Below are 22,326 nucleotides of genomic sequence, written 5' to 3' on the forward strand. Positions count from 1 at the left end.
TTTAATACATGTGTACATACACATAAGCTATACATATGACTAGTGTAGGGAATCGTTTATAAACAAGGCGTAACAGCGTTTTAGTTCGATCAGTGAAACGCACGGGATAAAACCAAGTGGACATAACAATATCTAATCTGAGCGCTGGTCTTGTTCATTGCTCTGGTTTACTTACGATACATGTCCAATTGAAGCAAACAGTGGCTAAATTAATAACAGTATCAAATCTGAGCGCTGGTCACGCAGCAAGAAAGCTGCTTTTACAGTTTATTAAGTCAGTTCGGTTAATATCATTCATTAAATGATTACGGTTTTCCCATCTCAATATATAGGTGTATATTCGGGCGATGATCAATATGTAAAAACTTCAATTCAGCAAATACTCATCTTTTAATTGCCCGATGCGATATCATGTTTCAATTGCTTACTAATTCATATCGATTTTACTTTTGTCCTGATTTCAAATTTGCGGAATTCAATGCTAATGCGAGGGAATCCTTCAGATGTTTATTATTCACAATTTTTATAGATTGTGTTGATTGATAATAATGTTAATCTTGCAATGTAATGGTATACCTCTTTTATTGCAGTTTCATATGCATTATGAATTTAAATTCGAATTTCTTTTTGCATAATACCATTATCAAGTTCAGAGGAAAAACCAACCACGAATCGATTTGTATTAAACTATGAAAGTATCAAGATATTTTCCGGGTGCCAACATCTTTGGGTGCCTTGAAGAGACTAACTGTGTTGCTAGTATTTCGTTGAACTATTCAATGAGACCACACTCGTCCAGCAGCTATAGCTTACACCAACAGAAACCCTCCTTCGCAATCGATATGTCGAAGTTCAAACAGTGTTATAAATAAACGAAATCTGCAAATATATAGAGAAGGAATACAGCAGCACTGTTGTAATGGGAGTTTGCAGACTTTGTACACCCACTTTAATGGCGTCGTTTTCTTTATCTGCCATGAAGAAACAACTGATGTTGATACCTATATAAAGGAGTTTGAATTATTGCTTTGACTGGAATCATCTGTTTGTAGTTGATATCCGTATCTGGTCATTACGTACTTAAATTAAGTGTATCTGTTTATTAATGTGTGGTTTAGTTTACTTTAATCTTCATTGTCTTCAAGTTGATGCTGGCTTCAGAAGCGGATCCCGTATTTGAAGTAAGAGGGGCATAACATAGGGGCGTAAGTTTTTAACTTGCACCCCTCCTCCTGATCCCAAATTGATTTGGTTTTATGTGTGTTTGTATTAGATGATGGGCCGAATGTGATCTTGTGTACTCATGTAGTTTAAACCCATACTGAACGTCTGTTTCGCTCACCGTTTCAAATTGGTAACTCTAGCATGTATAAATGAAGATATTTTGATACATGTTAGGACTGTCCGTGTTGTTTTGTACTTAGTGTGCTTATCACTAAAAAGTGTTTGTTTGACCTTAGTAATGCGCCTTTAGACAGGGTTTCCATTAATCTTTTGTATAGTTGGCTTGTCCCTGTGATGTGATATTAAGATAAAAAGAAAACTTTGACTCTGTAAGCCCCCTTGGCCCCTGGTTCCGCAAGTGCGTTGATGGACTTGATCCAGTTTTTTTTAACTCTTAACGTAACTCTAACACAAAGGAAAACGTCACAAACAGTCACAAAATACAACAGAAAGGCGAAATGGCGAAATGATATTCTATAATAAAAAAAATATGGGAGATAAATAATTGAAACAAACTTTTCGTTGACAATGCAATAACAAAAGTACAAAAATATGCTGATTATAACAATATCCATTTTCTTAAAATACAAAATTTAACATACCCTTTCTCTTTGAAAGATGCACTCTTACTCCCAAATAAGATTTACCAAAATTAATAATATTGTTTTTAATATTCCAAGAAGGATGAATAAATGTCGAAAACAATGGTTCTTATTAAGGATACCGAGTTTAATTTGAAAGAAATGAGCATAAAACACGGTATTTCTACCTCATGAGACCACAGTAAATCTTTTAGCATTCACCAATCATTTAATATTTTTGCGTTTTCTGCTATTAAATACACGGTTACAATCTTGTTATCAGTAATTAATATTTTCCATAAATGCATTATTTAGTAAGAAGTTAAAGTTTTATTAGTCAAAATTGGTGTTTGTTATACATGTGTATGTATTGATTTTGAATAAGAGTATCACTTTAAGCCAATAAATGTAGAGTTAGTGATTTCCTTGGAAAAAATGTCTTAAAAATACTCACTCATCCAACCCTAACAATTATATAGATAAATAAATAATAATAAAAACGCCTTGAAATATGTATCCGAAATAACCGTGCGATGTGGGTTTTTATTATTGTTACCCGATGTAGACAAATATCTGGGCGCAAAATACAGGCGGGCCGTTACCAAACCGAGATTGCCGATAATGTTTACGAGATCAATTTGATTTTGGAAGAGATGTCGATAAAATTATGATGTCGATTTGATTTTGTTAACCGCTGTTGGACCGATGTCGCGCCTTGTTTCAATATCAAGGCGGAACGATAACATATCGATATTTTAACTTTATCGGGCTGATATTATAAGCGACATAAGTTTGATCAGCACAATAACGAATTATTTGACTTGACATTTGAGTACGTGCCGTAATCGAACACTGCTGATACGTTTAAGATTAGGTTAAGATTTAAGGATGAGAATATTGAATAAGATCGAATGTTTTTTTACATTTAAGAACACATATTTTTGTGAATACGGCCCTTGAACGATACGTTATTTTTACATTTATAGGTAATTGTTGTTTTTCTCACTTAATCTTCTTGGACCTAAACATATGCCAAGTTAAGGAAAAGCCGACGTTTGAATGAAACAGGAGAGGTACGAGCAAACACTACTAAGTAATCGGGCGAATAGCCGTAAATTGTGCAATAGTTTACGAACACATAGCAGTGAGTAATAAAGGCTTCAATTTCAACAAATGTCGTACTTATAAATTCCTCTTTAAAATGTACGTGTAAATTGTGTAATGAGTGTTGAAATATATCAAAATCAATAATTGAGACTTCTGTTAAATGTCAATACTTTTAAATTGAACATTAAAAACCCAACATGCATGTACACAACTATATTATGAAACAAATTTATATTCGTTGCCCCACCTGCCAATTACTGGCAATTAGACAATTTATAAAGACTGAAGATCAATTACTTGAATGTCGTATCATTTTCTCCTCATTGCTAACATTGATTTGAACACGTTTACGACGTTAAATGTCAGTCTGTACGCGTGTCACCTGCTCATAGCAACCAATTTATGACAATTAAACGAATTTGATCATCTCTGTTTGTTTACATGTCAAGGATGATTGTCTTGGTTTCTTCTGTCAATAAATCAAAATGATACAATTGCAACATTTCTTTGTCAATTACAACGTTCAGTAACAACGGTCCAAACAAGAACATTGCTTCGACAAAGTATTTTGCTCATAAATTAAACATGGATTGCTTTTTGAAAATGTTTATTAACATACTTGCTATTTTTATGTTTACCACCATTCAATTTCAGGAAACTTATGGTAAGTATTGAATAATAGTTTTTAACTATTTAAAAAATAATTGTATTTCAAATAATAATCTCATTTCTAATAATTTACGTACAAAATTCATAATATACAGCATACAGTCGACAATGAAAATGCGTAATGCACTGTTAAACTGACATAAAACCGTTGATTAACCGGTTATTTTATTTTTCAATAATCATTTTCAGACTTTGTGCGGTAGTAAGAATATGAGATTGGTGTTTGTTTCAAGACAAGAAGGTTGATTAATCTTAAGTATGTAGTTTAACCGATCGCCTTATATAATCCAGCCATTAATATTACTATATAATTAAATGTGTTCGTCGTCTATTTCCTTGGAATGAGACCTTATAATGTGCAAGAGGGCCAGATGTCGTGAATAATGCCTTTTTGTTTAACAACAGCATTCATAGGAGAGCTGGACTTTGGTGGGATGGACTTTGGATTTTCGGACAACTTCAATCCCCTCTGGTGCGGTTATGGCTTTCCCTGTAGACAGATGCTGTTTTATGAAATGATGACCAACTAATCCGAAGGTACAAATACCATACTATCTTGTTAGATAGACTTATGCACATTTTAATATTGTATTACTGTGCCATTTTACCAAACTCCACACAGCAGTGACTTCCCTTTGTGACAAACAGTGGTTACTACATACGGAGCTCCTCGGCCATTTTTATCGAAAACAACCTCGGATGTATGCCGGTACGTCAGTTAAAGTAATACGTAAAATTTTGAATTATATCATTAATAAGATGAAGTGTTTTAGCTTTTATTTATTGATCTAAGTTTAAATTTATTGCCAGTGAAGTGTATTATTGCAAACATAATTAAGATTCCCAAGAGTTAAGTTATTAAGTTTAACTGCTAAATTAAATCACTACGCGATCTACTCTTAGCGGACTTAAAGTGTATCGAATTCTGATATTGTAAACCGTCCATATACATCCGAGGTTGTTTTCGATAAAAGAAATGGCCGAGATGTTCCGAATTACAGTGGTAACTACCCAATTTGAGCATCTCGACCATTTTCCATCGCAAAAAAACGCGGATGTATATGCCGGTGCATAAGTAAAAATAGTTCGTAAAATTTATAATAGCAATATTAATTAATGGTATTGTTTTAACGTGTAATTTGTATTACTTAGTTCAAATCTATTCCCAGTGTAGAGTATTATTGCATAATTCATCCAGATTCCTACGAGTAAAGCCGTAAACTTAACAGCTTATTTGAAATAACTATGCGATCTACTAGCAGCTTTGTTGAATGTTAAGAATTCTAACATTGTGAAAAATCCATATTAACGGAGGTTGAATTCGATGGAAAATGGCCGAGGTGTTCCGATGGTATCACTACCATTACGTAATATTTATCAAAATCACGTGACATCATTCATAAAGTTAAAATTTTCTTTCATTTGAAATATATAAATACATATATTAACTTCGTCAGCCGCGTGATTTGAAACGTTAAAACAAAATTGCATAAATACGTATACACACCTTTTTAAATAAAGTATAATACTAAAGTTCGCGGTGGCTATGATCTTCTCTGCTCGTTTAAGAAGATCACAACGTCGTTGACATTGCCCGTGTCGTTGCTCGACCATTTGATTGTCCATTGCTAAAACCCCAAGTAAATCTTTGAATTCTGAAATATGAATACATATCTGTTTCTTTTACAGAATACTCTCTTACAATTAGCGCCAAAAATCGGCCCATAAAATGAGAGCTTCGAATTGTGTAACCCTTCTCACGTTATAGTTACGTGGGTTACAGGGAAATAAATAGAACATATTATATACAATGAAAACAAATCAATGTTCAACCCCAAAAATCGATTCATTGTAATTATTGTAACCGCATAACTCTGATCAGTTGTCGACCTAAAAACTCGATTTTTGATGTTGAACTTTAAAAATTTTCGATGTAACCGGTTGTTACCAATGCAACCGCGTATCCCGATATTTGAGATAGAAAAAACACTTTTTCAAACTTGTCAAAAACTTTGCTGTAACTCATTGTAACTAATGTGACCGCATAACTCTGATCAGATGTCGACCTGAAAACTCGTTTGTTGATGAAAATTTTCGATGTAACCGGTTGTAACCAATCTAACCGCGTAACCCGATATTTGAGATTGAAAAAAAAACACATTTTCAAACGTTTCGAAAACTTTGCTGTAACTCATTGTACTAATGTGACCGCATAACTCTGATCAGATGTCGACCTGAAAACTCGATTATTGATGTTGAACTTTATTAATTTTCGATGTAACCGATGTAACCGGTTGTAACCGCGAAATCCGATGTAACCGCATAACTCTGATCAGATGTCGACCTGAAAACTCGTTTTTTGTTGAAAATTTTCGATGTAACCGATTTAACCGGTTGTTACCAATGTAACCGCGTAACCCGATATTTGAGACTTTTCAAAAACGTTGTTGTAACTCATTGTAACTAATGTAACCGCATAACTCTGATCAAATGTCGACCTGAAAACTCGATTTTTGAGGTTGAACCTTAATAATTTTCGATGTAACCGGTTGTAACACCATTTTCAGCATACACGACTTACAATAAACCAGTTTAACCACTGTACTGATGGTCTTATAGGCGTTACAATATTCAAAGCTTTCATTTTATGGGCCAATGTTGTGCCCTATCTCCCAAACAGGGGCATTTTACTCATCAATTACTCAAGCCAGGGTTTGTGCTCATGATCTTTGGAAACATGTGTACCATGTTTTTCAGCTATGGCTTAAGTTAACATTTCGGTAGACGGACAAGTGTATATTTACGCTCCACAGCTTTCTAGTTACAAACGATCGTTCTGTTTTCAGGTCCCACACAAACGTGTCCGCTTGAAACTGTGGGTTAGGCGTACAACTTCGTGTGGATTCAATGAGAATGCGTCCACACAATATTTTGTAATTACTTGTATACATATAATAAAACGAGTGTATTTTTTATTATACCTTATATTATCAGCTCTCACCAGCATTCGATTTTGTAATGATAAGATAAGATTTATTATAATTCGGCAGGATAGCAAGAAGTACAACGTAAACTCGTATGGTCCTTTAAACCAACTTTGTTTTAACATACAGTATATAGTTTAACAATAAGTTTAACAATAAGTAAAAGAGATGCAATGGCAAAATTGCCATTGATTACAATAATAATAACTTTTAGAAATAAAAATATTCATTTGATTCATAAACTTGATTCATTATAATAAGAACAGTTATACAAATAGTGTAGTAGCACAGCTTTTTGATGTCAATCTTAATATATATATATAAGAGTAGCATGAATGATAGATGAGAGCTTAGGTGTCAAAAAATTGTAATAACAAATATCACAAAAATGGTTTACAAAAGTTTATTTAGAATTCAATATATTATTATGTATTATGACATAGCACAAATTGATTAATATACAAAAATTACATAAAAAAAATCAAAAACCGCAACGTGATAACACAGGGCAAGCATAAGCATGTATGTATTATCCGCCGGTGCTATGCAGACCCAGTTGACCATGCAGTCTACAAGCAATGCACTTGCAGTCCCTGCCACTCTAATTTGAAATCAGGCTTCTCTTGGTTGAAGCTAGAGCAGGTCCTAAAGTTGTCTAGCAGTGAGTTCTACAACATACTTGGTCGCATTTTAACCGTATGCAGTTGTTCTTACATTGTTCTGACATCTGGAACCTGTAATATAATCGAATATCTAACATTCATATGTGTTCCTTTTCGACAACAAAGTAATATAAACCCGGTGGAGCAATATTGTTTACAGTTATGAACGTTTCTTGAGCCATAGTTTACATTCTACGAACATGTTAGCTGGTAGGCATATTAGCTTTAACAAGTAATTCAGTGGAAGTGGATAAAAATCATTAGATAAAAATATAATAGCTCTCTCCTGAACCTTCTCCATTTTCTTGGTGTTTTTCTCGGTATAAAAGTGGCAAGCTAGTGAAAAGAAGTTAACATTTGTCAGAACAAAAGTATAAATTATAGTGAGTCTTTTTAATCTATTAAAGTTGTGACCTATTCTCATAAAAAATGTTGGCTTACTGTGCGGTCTTCTTTCAAATGTTACTGAAGTGAGTTACTTCAACTTGCTGTCAATGTCCACTCTATGATTGTATAGTTGTATAGGGTACCTCTATGGATAAAATAGAAACTATCATTTATGAACACATTAAAAAGCATTGACCCTAATATAGATCCTTGAGGAACACCCCTTTGAATGTCAGCTACTACATTCCTATCTTAATTTGTTGTTTTTATCAGTTATGTATGACTCTAATAATTTGGTTGTCAGAAATTTCGTATGCAGACAGTTTTTGAAGTTAAATAGTAAAAGTTAGGCAGTCAAATGCTTTAGACAAGTCTATGAGGATGGCAGCAACATATTTATAAATTTCTAAAGCAAGTTTCCAGTCCTCAAGGTGTCTTTACAATATAGTTTGGCAACCATGGTTCTTTCCGAAAGCACATAAAAAGTCATGAAACATATCACTTAAATATGCACAGCGTTGCTAACTAATACTTTCACAAATATACTGGAAATAATAGGCAAGATGCTGACGCGTCTGTAGTTACAGGTATCTAGAAGGTCTTTCTTCTTGTATATTAGAGTAACTTGTGTATGTTTTTTCAGGGAAGATACCAGTATTTATTTATGTCGTTTGGAGATAGGTCAAGTGTGGGACAATAGCCTCTTTACCATCTATCTACCACAGTTCATACTATTCACACTTATTAAGTGTCACAAAATTGACGCAAGGCCGTTGGTGACATTTCATCCTCACATTTTCAACTTTAGGAAATTAGGATATCAACTTCATTTTTGTTCACTCTTTTAACGATTTTACTATTTTAACTTGAATTCGAGAATTCTTGAAGTTGAACCATCTCAACCAAACCGCTATATATACCTGATTTTCGCGATTATCATACACTTCGGTTGCATCTTGGGCGGGGGTTCTCTTTTCTTTCTTTTTTTTTCTTTTTAGGGTCGGGAGTATTTTATTAGACCATTCAGCCCCCTCCCCAAGAATCTGTATGGTCTGAATGCGGTATGAGGGGCTTATGGGTAATTTAATTTAAATTGGTGCATCCTGGTTGAATATATATCTGCATATATGAATATTTCCTCAGACAGGTGTGAGAGCTGCACCCAATAAACGTAATTCGAAGCTAGTTATCTAAATAGTTATCTAAAAATACATTCCTCATACAACTGATTACTAAATGTAGCTGTCTGCGTTTTATTTTAGTAAGTGAGCGCATAGTATTTCTGTAAGAGCTTTTGAACTTAGTTTCTACACAAAACAAGAACAACCTCGAAGAAAATAAAATTAAAAATAAATGGGAATGGTTATCAAAGCACATGAACGTCAACGATACTTCATAATCTGTGTTTGGCATCCTACACGGGAGAAATCGCTCACAACCGTTACTGCTTTTTCAACATTTTCCAACCATGACTTTATATAACTATGCTTTCAAATCATTAAACAATATTTTATACAAAAGACGACAGGTGACATTGATTATGCGTTAATGTGTTCCAAAAACAACAATTAATTTTGTCTAAGGTCACCGTATAGCATGTTGAGTACTTTTGGTAACATTCAAGATATGTTTAATGAAGTCAGAATGATTTTTGGCTTCATTCGTAGCCCCATATTTCACAAGCATGTAATACAATTGGCTGGCATTCAATTGACAAACGAAAGTGTCTTATTTTAAGAACAGACTGACCAACCAGAGTCCCTATATCGCCCATATGGCTACAAACATGTCTAAACATGATACGGCCGAAAATCGTTAGGCGACTATAAATTCATTGCTAGATTTTCATACTCGTCCGCTTCTTTTTCCGCCACCCCTTATATGTTATCGCCTCAAATCAAAATGTCGAACTATGGTCTGTATTTGCGTACCGTTCATGTACTATCCGGTAACGGTGTGTATTCCTACCTATGGTGTCGATGTATATCATGCAAATGTAAAAAAGGAGAATTGTTACTATCATGATCGTGGTCCGTCTAGAAACTCATGTATATGGACCCCAATAAAATGAGAAAGAGCAGTAACACATATTCAACGGTTAAACAGTAATCTAAGAAAAATAGAAAAAATAAAAATGTCGCCCCGCCCTTATTTAAAAACAAATGTGGATGAAAGTCTAGCAAGTAGTTTATAGTGGCCTTACCAGGGGGTGAAAACGATTAACTTGAGTAAATATAGTTAGACTACTTTTATACCGTTGGACATTCTTCTAGTCCTAAAAAGTAATACACCTGCTAAATTGCTCATTTTATTGTAATTGTTGTATTATGATGAATATAATTATATGTTAAAACTAATAATTGCACAACTAAAGTAAAGCTTACTCTTTGTCATCAATATTAGTTAAGTAATTAAATAATGTAGAAGATCAAAACAAGGGTTTTCCAGAGTATGATTGTTTTTTTCGTTAACAACAAAAACAATCTACTTCAGAATTATGGAGAGACGACACTGGTCGTTGCCTAATCAACGTCACCATAGAAGTTACGATGATCTATAACAATATGTTACTCACCTCTGTGCAGACAAGGCATGATGCATTTATACAACAAGAAATGATGGACCTGTCAATACCATATAAAATTGCAATAAAAATTCTATACTTATACTGCTGTAATTAGTTATTTTGCGTTTATCAGTCATTTATTGATTTTTCGTTCAGTGGTTACTTCTTTGTCGTGACGTTCTGAAGTAGGTAAACGCAGCGATAAACAAATATATGTTAGTTAATTAATTCATATATGTTTTAATAAATACTACATAACCTGATCGATCTGATCAGAAGGACTCCAATAATCAATAAGCGATAACAAAAATAAGATATTATCTATTTTCTTCAAATAAAGCTATTCTTTATCTCAGAAATGTTTCGTATTTCGACTGTAACGTTATGTGGAGGAATCGTGCTAGCTGTCTGTCTACAAGCTGTACAAGGTAAGAAATACTTATTACGACTGAAAGAAAAATGCAATTTACCATTACGGATAACCCAAGTGTACATATACCTTTCTAAAACTTATAATACTTTTTAATTGTTAGAATGACTCAATTGATAAATATATAATTTATAAAGTCGCAATTTTATTGTTAATTGTCGGGTTTTACTGTTATTACCTCAATAAAATATGCTTCTTACTTTCACGTTAAATTAATATATATTTTATTGAAGTCTGCGATGCAGCAAATTATATTTTCAAAATAAAACGGCTTGTTTTTTTCTATTCACCGTCGTAGTGAAATTTCCAAGAAGTTTTCATTTCTTACTCATGCACGTTTAGTGTGCAATCTAATTTTCTAAGTGTATGTAAGAGTGTGTGTTTTTTCCATCGTCTGAAAATTAAGCGTAAGTACCTCGGTCTCCGGCATTGGTCTAATCATTTAAGCACCCTCCTCCTTTACGTTCATACAATGGCTAGATTTTGAGTTTGAATATGAACTTTTAAGGCATTTGGTACTGTAACTTTTTAACCATTTCCAAACTGAAATTGTGTATGACCATCGTCCTGTGTTTATCTTATGCCACGAAAGTTCAGGATCTTAACACATAAATTTCAGTGTTTATATCGTTGAGGACGATGATTCCTAAAAGGTTCAGCTGCAACAAATCGTTGCTCTTCTAATTCTATACATTTTTTTTCACAGGACCATAATTCGAGGGGTGAAAGCGAAAAGGTCCTATCTTCTTCTTTATTTAATATCACTTAGAACCTTTTCGCATTCATCCCTCAATATTCAACCTTCGATACATTCGTTTCAATAAGGTTTAATCAATGTTCCATATACATACAGAATCTCCGTTTACACTGCACGTTTATAGTGGAATAACATTAAAGCTGCACTCTCACAGATTTACCGTTTTTACAACTTTTTATTGTTTAAGCACATTTCTGCTTAAATATCTGCAAACTATTGATATAAGATGGCTGACAAAAGATCAGATTGCAGATTTTCATATTTCCGTTCTAAAATTAATGTTTTATGGCTTTAAGAAAAAATGCATAACACATCAATTTTTGAACTTGAATATAAAAATCTGCGATCTTATTTTTGTCAGCAGTCTTATATAACTGGTTTCCATGCATTTTCGCCAAAATTGGCTCGTTCCAAGACAAAAAAATAAAAAATGTCAAAACGTTCGATCTGTGAGAGTGCAGCTTTAATAACCACCGCATATTATATTGTACTGGTCAATTGATATATTATTCATTTATTTTTTCCAATCTTCAGGGCAATGGGACGACTGGGGTGACCGTTTCGAGGACAGGCGCTGGCCCAGACAGGGGGGTAATATCTGGAACAGAAGGGACGATAACTCATTCGACGATCGCTGGGAAAGACGGAACAATCGATGGGACGACGATTCATGGAGAAGACAAAACAACGTGTGGGGCAATAGAAATAACAGGTGGCGCTTTAACAACGACGATGATGATGATGATGATGATGATGATGACGATGATTGGAGACAAAGAAGGACCGGTAACACTTGGAGGCGAAATGGCAGACGGGGCGATAACTCTTGGGACGATAGACGCGATGATTCCGATGATTGGTCTCGGATGAGAGCATTTTCGAATAGAGGATTCAACAACGGATGGAATAACAATGCTAGAAGTCTCAATGTTCCCATGAATAACAACCGGAACAACGGACAAGGACCAAATTTAAATTTCTGGAACAATAATCAATTTCCAAACACTAATACAGGACCTAATGGCATTGCTGGAGTTCAGTTTTTAGGAAGCAACACTAACCAAGGTAGAAACAACTGGAGAGCTCCGCCCGTCAACCAAACACCTCTCGTCAACCAAACACCTCGAGCCAACCAAACACCTCGAGCCAGCCAAACACCTCGAGCCAACCAAACACCTCGAGCCAACCAAACACCTCAGAACGGAGTTGGTCAACAGCAGACATTTAACAACAGACTTCCAAATAACCAATGGGGAGGAAACAACCAGATTCCAGCAAATAATTTTAATAGAAATAACAACTGGCAACAACCGAGACAACAACAATTTAATAATGGATGGAATATGAACCCATTCATGGCAATGTGGGCGATGAATGAAATGTTTTGATGTGACCCGATAACTATACTAGCCGAATAAAGAAACGGTGCAAGCAAAATATACTATGTCTGAAAGAAACCTTGCTAGAAATTAACTTTAAAAGAGGACATAATTCTGAAAATTTCCTGCTTTAAAATTCCAGTGTTAAACAACTTTAAAACAGCGTACGTCACTATATCATATTTTGATAAGTGGGTGTTTTCTGCTTGTATGAAGTACATAACATGATACATCCATATGTTTCATTACTAACTATAGTATTATTAAATACTTCCTTGAGTAGAAAAAGTAGAAAGTTCGCCCATTAAGTTATTTGTGTTTACCATTTCGTTATAATAAATTATTGAAGCAATGTTCATAGTTCAAGTTTGATATATTGACTCTCATAATTTGATGTTGTTATTTGATAAGGTTAAGAGTAGCGACACATCTTCACCCAATGAAAGCCTACACGGAAACCTAGTATGTTTTTCTGGTTCAATTTTATACAAACCATACGCCCATCGGAATAAGATTTAACAAACAAGAAGTAAATAAGCCATAAAATAATGTAATAGGCGGTGTGTTGGTTACTTGATCACTCAACATCATGTTCAATTAGCGCCAGAAAGTTAAAATGAGAGCTTCAAATTTGGTAACCCGTTCCCACGATTTGGTTACACGGATTAAAGGCAAACATTCCTAGCACAATTTATACATCGAACAATAGTTGCAAACTTTCAACAAAATTTCGCGTGTCTCTGGTAAGATGTCGACTTAAAAACTCGCGTTTTGAATTTAAACTTTGATTGTTTTTCTCTGTAACCGGTTGTAACCAATGTAACCGCGTAAACCGGTATTTGACATCGAGAAAGACACATTTTCAAACTTATGGAAATTCTGCTGTATTAAACTTAATGTAACTATTGTAACCGTAACTCTGATCAGATGTCGACCTAAAAACTCGATTTATGAAGTTGAACTTTGAATATTTTCAATGAAACCGATGTAACCGGTTGCAACCAATTTAACCACCGCGTAACCCGGTATTTGACACAAAAAAAAAACATTTTAAAAAACTCTGATCAGATGTCGACCTTAAAACTCGCCTTTTGAGGTTTAACTTTATTTTTTTATGTAACCGAAGGTACCGGTTGTATCCAATTTAACCGCGTTACCCGGTATTTGACAAAAAAACATATATTTTTTTTCAGACGTTTGAAAAATATTCTTGAAACTCATTGTTACAAAATAACTGCAATGAGATGGCGACCTTAAAACTCAAATTTGAATTAGAACTTGAATTTTTTCTCTGTTATCGATGTAACCCGGCGGGAGTAACCAGTGCAACCGCGAGCTGGTATTTGACATAGAAAAAAAACCTTTTGAAAAGTCTGCTGTAACTCACTTTTACTATTGTAACCGAATAACTCTAAATTAGATTTCGACCTTAAAACTCAATTCTTGAGATTAAACTTTGATTTTTTTCTCTGTTATTGATGTCACCAATGTAACCGCGTAACCCGGTATTTGACATACGAAAATAAAACACCTTTTCAACTATTGTAACCACATAAGTTTGATCAGATGTCGACCTGAAAACTCGATTATCTCTTAACCCGGTAATATGACACAGAAAAAAACACCTTTTCAAACTTATGAAAAATATTCACAGTTGTTACTCATTGTAACCACTGTATCCGCATAACTCTGATCAAATATCGGGCTGAAACCTCGATAATTGAGTTTGAACTTTGATTATTTGTGTAACCGATGTAACCAGTTGTAACCAATACAATACGCAACTTGGTATTTGACAGAGAAAACCACTTTTTAAAACATTTGAAGTACATTCTTGTAACTCATTACAACTATTGTTACCGCATTACTCTAATCAGATATCGACCTGAAAACTCGATTTTTGTGTTAAAATATGTTGAAATATTCCGATACAACGACGGTGTAACAGACTTTTCACAGCATACCGCCTTATTATAAACAAGTGTAACTGATGTAACTACGGTCTAATATGCGTTACAATATTCACAGCTTTCATTTCATGAGCCAATTGTGTTCCCAATCTCACTCCACATCATGGTCAATTTCTATTCAAAAGGCGTGTCGTTGGCCGCGGGATCACCCCATATTCTGTTCAACTTCTATTCAAAAGGCGTGTCGTTGGCCGCGGGATCACCCCATATTCTGTTCAACTTCTATTCAAAAGGCGTGTCGATGGCCGCGGGATCAACCCATATTCTGTTCAACTTCTATTCAAAAGGCGTGTCGATGGCCGCGGGATCAACCCATATTCTGTTCAACTTCTATTCAAAAGGCGTGTCGTTGGCCGCGGGATCACCCCATATTCTGGTCAACTTCTATTCAAAAGGCGTGTCGTTGGCCGCGGGATCACCCCATATTCTGGTCCACTTCTATTCAAAAGGCGTGTCGTTGGCCGCGGGATCACCCCATATTCTGGTCCACTTCTATTCAAAAGGCGTGTCGTTGGCCACGGGATCACCCCATATTCTGGTCCACTTCTATTCAAAAGGCGTGTCGTTGGCCGCGGGATCACCCCATATTCTGGTCCACTTCTATTCAAAAGGCGTGTCGTTGGCCGCGGGATCACTCCATATTCTGTTCAACTTCTATTCAAAAGGCGTGTCGTTTGCCGCGGGATCACCCCATATTCTGGTCTACTTCTATTCAAATTGCGTGTCGTTGGCCGCGGGACCACCCCATATTCTGGTCTACTTCTATTCAAAAGGCGTGTCGTTAGCCGCGGGATCACCCCATATTCTATTCAACTTCTATTCAAAAGGCGTGTCGTTGGCCGCGAAATCACCCCATATTCTGTTCAACTTCTATTCAAAAGGCGTGTCGTTGGCCGCGATATCAACCCATATTCTGTTCAACTTCTATTCAAAAGGCGTGTCGTTGGCTGCGGGATCACCCCATATTCTGTTCAACTTCTATTCAAAAGGCGTGTCGTTGGCCGCGGGATCACCCCATATTCTGTTCAACTTCTATTCAAAAGGCGTGTCGTTGGCTGCGGGACCACTCCATATTCTGTTCAACTTCTATTCAAAAGGCGTGTCGTTGGCCAAAAGGCGTGTCGTTGGCCGCGGGACCACTCCATATTCTGTTCAACTTCTATTCAAAAGGCGTGTCGTTTGGCCGCGGGAGCACCCCATATTCTGTTCAACTTCTATTCAAAAGGCGTGTCGTTGGCCGCGGGATCACCCCATATTCTGTTCAACTTCTATTCAAAAGGCGTGTCGTTGGCCGCGGGATCAACCCATTTCTTTTTGTTTAACTTCTATTCAAAAGGCGTGTCGTTGGCCGCGGGACCACTCCAAATTAATTTTGTTCAACTTCTATTCAAAAGGCGTGTCGTTGGCCGCGGGATCAACCCATATTCTGTTCAACTTCTATTCAAAAGGCGTGTCGTTGGCCGCGGGATCACCCCATATTCTGGTCTACTTCTATTCAAAAGGCGTGTCGTTGGCCGCGGGATCGCCCCATATTCTGGTCAACTTCTATTCAAAAGGCGTGTCGTTAGCCGCGGGATCACCCCATATTATGTTCAACTTCTATTCAAAAGGCGTGTCGTTGGCCGCGGGACCACTCCATATTCTGGTCTACTTCTATTCAAAAGGCGTGTCGTTGGCCGCGGGATCACTCCATATTCTGTTCAACTTCTATTCAAAAGGCGTGTCGTTGGTCGCGGGATCACTCCATATTCTGTTCAACTTCTATTCAAAAGGCGTGTCGTTTGCCGCGGGATAACCCATATTCTGTTCAACTTCTATTCAAAAGGCGTGTCGTTGGCCGCGGGATCACCCCATATTATGTTCAACTTCTATTCAAAAGGCGTGTCGTTGGCCGCGGGACCACCCCATATTCTGGTCCACTTCTATTCAAAAGGCGTGTCGTTGGCCGCGGGACCACTCCATATTATGTTCAACTTCTATTCAAAAGGCGTGTCGTTGGCCGCGAGATCACCCCATGTTTTGTTCAACTTCTGTTCAAAATGCGTTTCGTTGGCCGCGGGACCACTCCATACTCTGGTCAACTTCTTTTCTAAAGGCGTGTCGTTGGCCGCGGGATCACCCCATATTCTGTTCAACTTCTGTTCAAAATGCGTTTCGTTGGCCGCGGGACCACTCCATATTCTGTTCAACTTCTATTTTCAAAAGGCGTGTCGTTGGCCGTGGGATCACCCCATATTCTGTTCAACTTCTATTCAAAATGCGTTTCGTTGGCCGCGGGACCACTCCATATTCTGTTCAACTTCTTTTCAAAAGGCGTGTCGTTGGCCAAAAGGCGTGTCGTTGGCCGAGGGACCACTCCATATTCTGTTCAACTTCTAATCAAAAGGCGTGTCGATGGCCGCGGGATCACCCCATATTCTGTTCAACTTCTATTCAAACGGCGTGTCGTTGGCCGCGGGATCACACCATATTCTGTTCAACTTCTATTCAAAAGGCGTGTCGTTGGCCGCGGGATCACCCATATTCTGTTCAACTTCTATTCAAAAGGCGTGTCGTTGGCCGCGAAATCACCCCATATTATGTTCAACTTCTATTCAAAAGGCGTGTCGTTGGCCGCGGGATCACCCCATATTCTGTTCAACTTCTATTCAAAAGGCGTGTCGTTGGCCGCGGGATCAACCCATTTCTTTTTGTTTAACTTCTATTCAAAAGGCGTGTCGTTGGCCGCGGGACCACTCCAAATTAATTTTGTTCAACTTCTATTCAAAAGGCGTGTCGTTGGCCGCGGGATCAACCCATATTCTGTTCAACTTCTATTCAAAAGGCGTGTCGTTGGCCGCGGGATCACCCCATATTCTGGTCTACTTCTATTCAAAAGGCGTGTCGTTGGCCGCGGGATCGCCCCATATTCTGGTCAACTTCTATTCAAAAGGCGTGTCGTTAGCCGCGGGATCACCCCATATTATGTTCAACTTCTATTCAAAAGGCGTGTCGTTGGCCGCGGGACCACTCCATATTCTGGTCTACTTCTATTCAAAAGGCGTGTCGTTGGCCGCGGGATCACCCCATATTCTGTTCAACTTCTATTCAAAAGGCGTGTCGTTGGTCGCGGGATCACTCCATATTCTGTTCAACTTCTATTCAAAAGGCGTGTCGTTGGCCGCGGGATAACCCATATTCTGTTCAACTTCTATTCAAAAGGCGTGTCGTTGGCCGCGGGATCACCCCATATTATGTTCAACTTCTATTCAAAAGACGTGTCGTTGGCCGCGGGACCACCCCATATTCTGGTCCACTTCTATTCAAAAGGCGTGTCGTTGGCCGCGGGACCACTCCATATTATGTTCAACTTCTATTCAAAAGGCGTGTCGTTGGCCGCGAGATCACCCCATATTTTGTTCAACTTCTGTTCAAAATGCGTTTCGTTGGCCGCGGGACCACTCCATACTCTGGTCAACTTCTTTTCTAAAGGCGTGTCGTTGGCCGCGGGATCACCCCATATTCTGTTCAACTTCTGTTCAAAATGCGTTTCGTTGGCCGCGGGACCACTCCATATTCTGTTCAACTTCTATTTTCAAAAGGCGTGTCGTTGGCCGTGGGATCACCCCATATTCTGTTCAACTTCTATTCAAAATGCGTTTCGTTGGCCGCGGGACCACTCCATATTCTGTTCAACTTCTTTTCAAAAGGCGTGTCGTTGGCCAAAAGGCGTGTCGTTGGCCGAGGGACCACTCCATATTCTGTTCAACTTCTAATCAAAAGGCGTGTCGATGGCCGCGGGATCACCCCATATTCTGTTCAACTTCTATTCAAACGGCGTGTCGTTGGCCGCGGGATCACACCATATTCTGTTCAACTTCTATTCAAAAGGCGTGTCGTTGGCCGCGGGATCACCCATATTCTGTTCAACTTCTATTCAAAAGGCGTGTCGTTGGCCGCGAAATCACCCCATATTATGTTCAACTTCTATTCAAAAGGCGTGTCGTTGGCCGCGGGATCACCCCATATTTTGTTCAACTTCTATTCAAAATGCGTTTCGTTGGCCGCGGGACCACTCCATATTCTGTTCAACTTCTAATCAAAAGGCGTGTCGATGGCCACGGGAGCACCCCATATTCTGTTCAACTTCTATTCAAAAGGCGTGTCGTTGGCCGCGGGACCACTCCATATTCTGTTCAACTTCTAATCAAAAGGCGTGTCGATGGCCGCGGGAGCACCCCATATTCTGTTTAACTTCTATTCAAAAGGCGTGTCGATGGCCACGGGATCACACTGTTCTGTTCAACTTCTATTCAAAAGGCGTGTCGTTGGCCACGGGATCACACTGTTCTGTTCAACTTCTATTCATTAAGCAGGTTGTTGGCCACGGGATCACAGCGTAAGTTATTTAATTTCTACTCAAAAAAGTGAGGTGTTTCACGGAATCATGGTGATGACTTACTCTGTCAACGCTTATTGATAAAAACTTTAGAGCGCCCTTGCTTCAAACTTTAGTTGCTGTTTTATATCCGGGTTTCTGGGTTATATAATATACTTCCGAAGGATCATGCTTGCAAAACATTCTAACATTTAGATGCATTGATATCTAATAAAGTACTTTGTTCAACCGATGTGTCCAAATCGTCAGATATCAAAAATAAAATGTCGAGGACCATTATGGGCCGTGTTGTATAAAAAGGGGAGGGTAATACGTCAAGACTCCTGTATAAGTTTCGGACGCATTGATTCGCTTTAATTTTTATGTACGCGATTCGGAATTCCTCGGCCATTTTCCATTGAAAATAACCTTGGCTGTGTATAGACGGTTTACATTGTCAAAAATCTTTCGAGTAAAACTATGCTGCAAGTGTCTTGGATATCTTAATTATTTTTGCATTTGCACACATCACTGACAATAATTTTAGTCTTATGCACCAGTCAATTGTAACCATGCCCCCCCCCACCCAGGTCCGAGGGTATACCGGGAAAAGACGGGGAAATGGACCGTGTTTTTACCTTCCAGAATGCAGTGGATTTGTCTTCGCGCCAAATATAGCGGGGAATGGGCCTTACCTAGAGTCCCTCGGGTGCGGGGGCATTTGGCGGGGGTTTCACCAGCAGTTCGTCTCCTCAGGGCGGGGATTTTGCCCGGGCTTGGCTGGACAATAAGTCAAAGTCCCCGCTATTTACCGGACCTGGGGGGGGGGGGGGGGCGTGGTTACAATTGACTGGTGCATTAGAAATACAAAACACACGTTAAACACTACTTTTTATTCATACTATTACTTAAAATTTTACGAGATTGTTTTCGGTGGAAAATTGCCGAGGAGCTCAGAATGCTTTATACGCATGCATGATATGTTTAACTCTATTTCTTATAATAAGAAAAAAATGCTTCAACGTAACCATTATGTATTTAAGAACGTATTTAGGACTACAACCAATATGCGTTAAAAATGTAATCAAAAACGTAGCTCAAATTGATCCATGTTCAGCATGTATTTTAAATCACGAACCAATTTGTTTCAAACCCTATACAGATGGAAAGCAGCCTATGGTCTTAGATGCTATGATTCACCGTCTTATGATAAAAAGGAAGAGAAAAAACACATATTACACTAAGCAGTCACTTCCAAATTGGTGTAGTTTGACCTTCAAAAACTGGGCCGTATAACAAGGGGAGAGTAATGCATATACACTCGAGTAGAAAATTCTGACGCATTCTCTTCCATTTGCATGTTCCATGGCTGATATGCTTACCTTCTTTACAATACAACATCGAGGCTTCTGTTTTCGGTGACCCCTTAACAAAGACCCTAATACAACATCAAATGACATCTCATTGAATTTAACGCTATAAAGAAAGTTTTCAGAATGCTTTTCATAAAGGTTTACAGCGCTGCAGACATAATGTTAAAGATTCCCGTTATGGTCATGATCGTTACAAAAAGCGGACATGTACATCTACATGAAGTTTGATGAATCAAATTTCAAAATGAAATCAACTGCCCTTAAATGAAGCTTAACGTGATGTGTAATAATTCGTCAACAATACGAGAGACATAACTTGAGGGGTGAGGGAGGGGGGTGTGGTGTTGGTAAGGGTGGGGTAGGGGTAGGGGTGGGGTTGGAAGGCTTGATTTTGATTACGTTTGTAAACTTATATATAAGTAGGTCATTTTTTGTGTAATTAAGTGTACAGATTCATGCCTTCGACAGTGGGATTGCCGGATATAATCACATTTAATAATTTAGAAAAGTGCTGACAACCAAAATTCCATCAGCCAGATAATAATGCCAATAATCCAGCCAGACCAACCGCTTGATTTCCTTTTAGTCATAAATGAGTCATCTAGAAACTCGCGCACTGACTAATGTGAAGGCATTTTCGGGGCATTTTCGCTGAACATTAATAATGATAGTATGTATTTAGTGTTCTAAACAACAAGTCTGTGGCGGGCTGCGCATGACCTCCCAACTTAATTGCTAAGAACACAAAAAGCTACAAAATCATGGACGTCAAGCACCAGATGTTGGTATGTCGCCCAACCACTTCACACATTTTCGTCTCCAGTAGGCATGCACGTAACCGAATTTGTTTAAATCTTTCAACGAAAACAGACATTTCATTCCATCATTGCATTTTCTGGTGTTGAACATTTTATGTATGTTCGGCACGATTAGTATTACTCTTCAAAATGATACGTACATGCACAGGGTTGGAACGGGAGCTGTACGAGCTGCTTTGATACCCTTTTGTGCATGTCTTCCGAAAGGCTCAATTGCGAAAACGAAAGTAGCACTTTATCGAAAATGCGTCAGAACACAAAATGGCAGAACTCGGCTACCATGATAAATCGAAAAGGCTTTGATGACAAAAACCTAGAATCCAGTGTCCAGAATTCATTAATATGTACTTGTTGTAATGACATCAGAGGGAAATACATTAAAATATGTTTATGTCAGACAGAGCATGTACAAGTTTATTGAACAGCTAAAGTCAGACAACAAAAATACTGTACATGTATTTAAATTATCCAAATATATATAAGCTCTTAAACATAGAACTTCCGTTACATATAGTGATAAGTTTATATCAGCTCATCCTCATGTTCTATCAATTGCATATTTTTTTTCACTGTATGGACAAGTATTCATATCTACATATAGACATTGCATTTATCGAATCTGTAGTATGTGACATGTTGAATTCACATTATATTAATGTATTTTTATTCTATGGCTATGTACCTTGTTGATATACGTCGAGTGAAATCATGTTCTGTTCTATGTTCTGTCTTTCCTGATCACTTATGAATCATCCCATTTTGTTTAATTACTTTACGTTGACACTGATAAAAAGGAAAATGATATTTATGGCAGGCATGGCAATTGATATATTTCGCCAAACAACACTTAAATCCGCTTTCACAGGTGTAATTCGATGAACTGTGAAGGGAGTTTTACAAAATGCTTAAATTAAGATGAATCAGAGAATTACCCTTTCTTCTCGGAACCGGACCTTGTAAAGTGACACATGCTTTGCATACATTCAATTAATTTAACACTTAAAAAGGAATATGCAACCGGAAAAAAGAAGTACCAAGTAAATATACACATACACTTTGCGT

General features: G+C 37.6%; 1 long non-coding RNA gene across 1 annotated transcript; it reads right to left on the minus strand.

Moving 5' to 3' along the window:
* Positions 1-3,555: 3,555 nt before the first annotated feature.
* On the minus strand, positions 3,556-22,121 carry LOC128245658 (uncharacterized). The gene is made up of 3 exons (XR_008263208.1): positions 21,947-22,121; positions 5,089-5,236; positions 3,556-4,071 (listed from the first exon to the last, which is right to left on the minus strand). It is a non-coding gene; the product is annotated as an uncharacterized LOC128245658 (long non-coding RNA).
* Between the last annotated feature and the right edge of the window lie 205 nt (positions 22,122-22,326).

Source organism: Mya arenaria, chromosome 9 (genome assembly GCF_026914265.1).
Source record: "Mya arenaria isolate MELC-2E11 chromosome 9, ASM2691426v1".
NCBI classification, from domain to species: Eukaryota; Metazoa; Mollusca; class Bivalvia; order Myida; family Myidae; genus Mya; species Mya arenaria.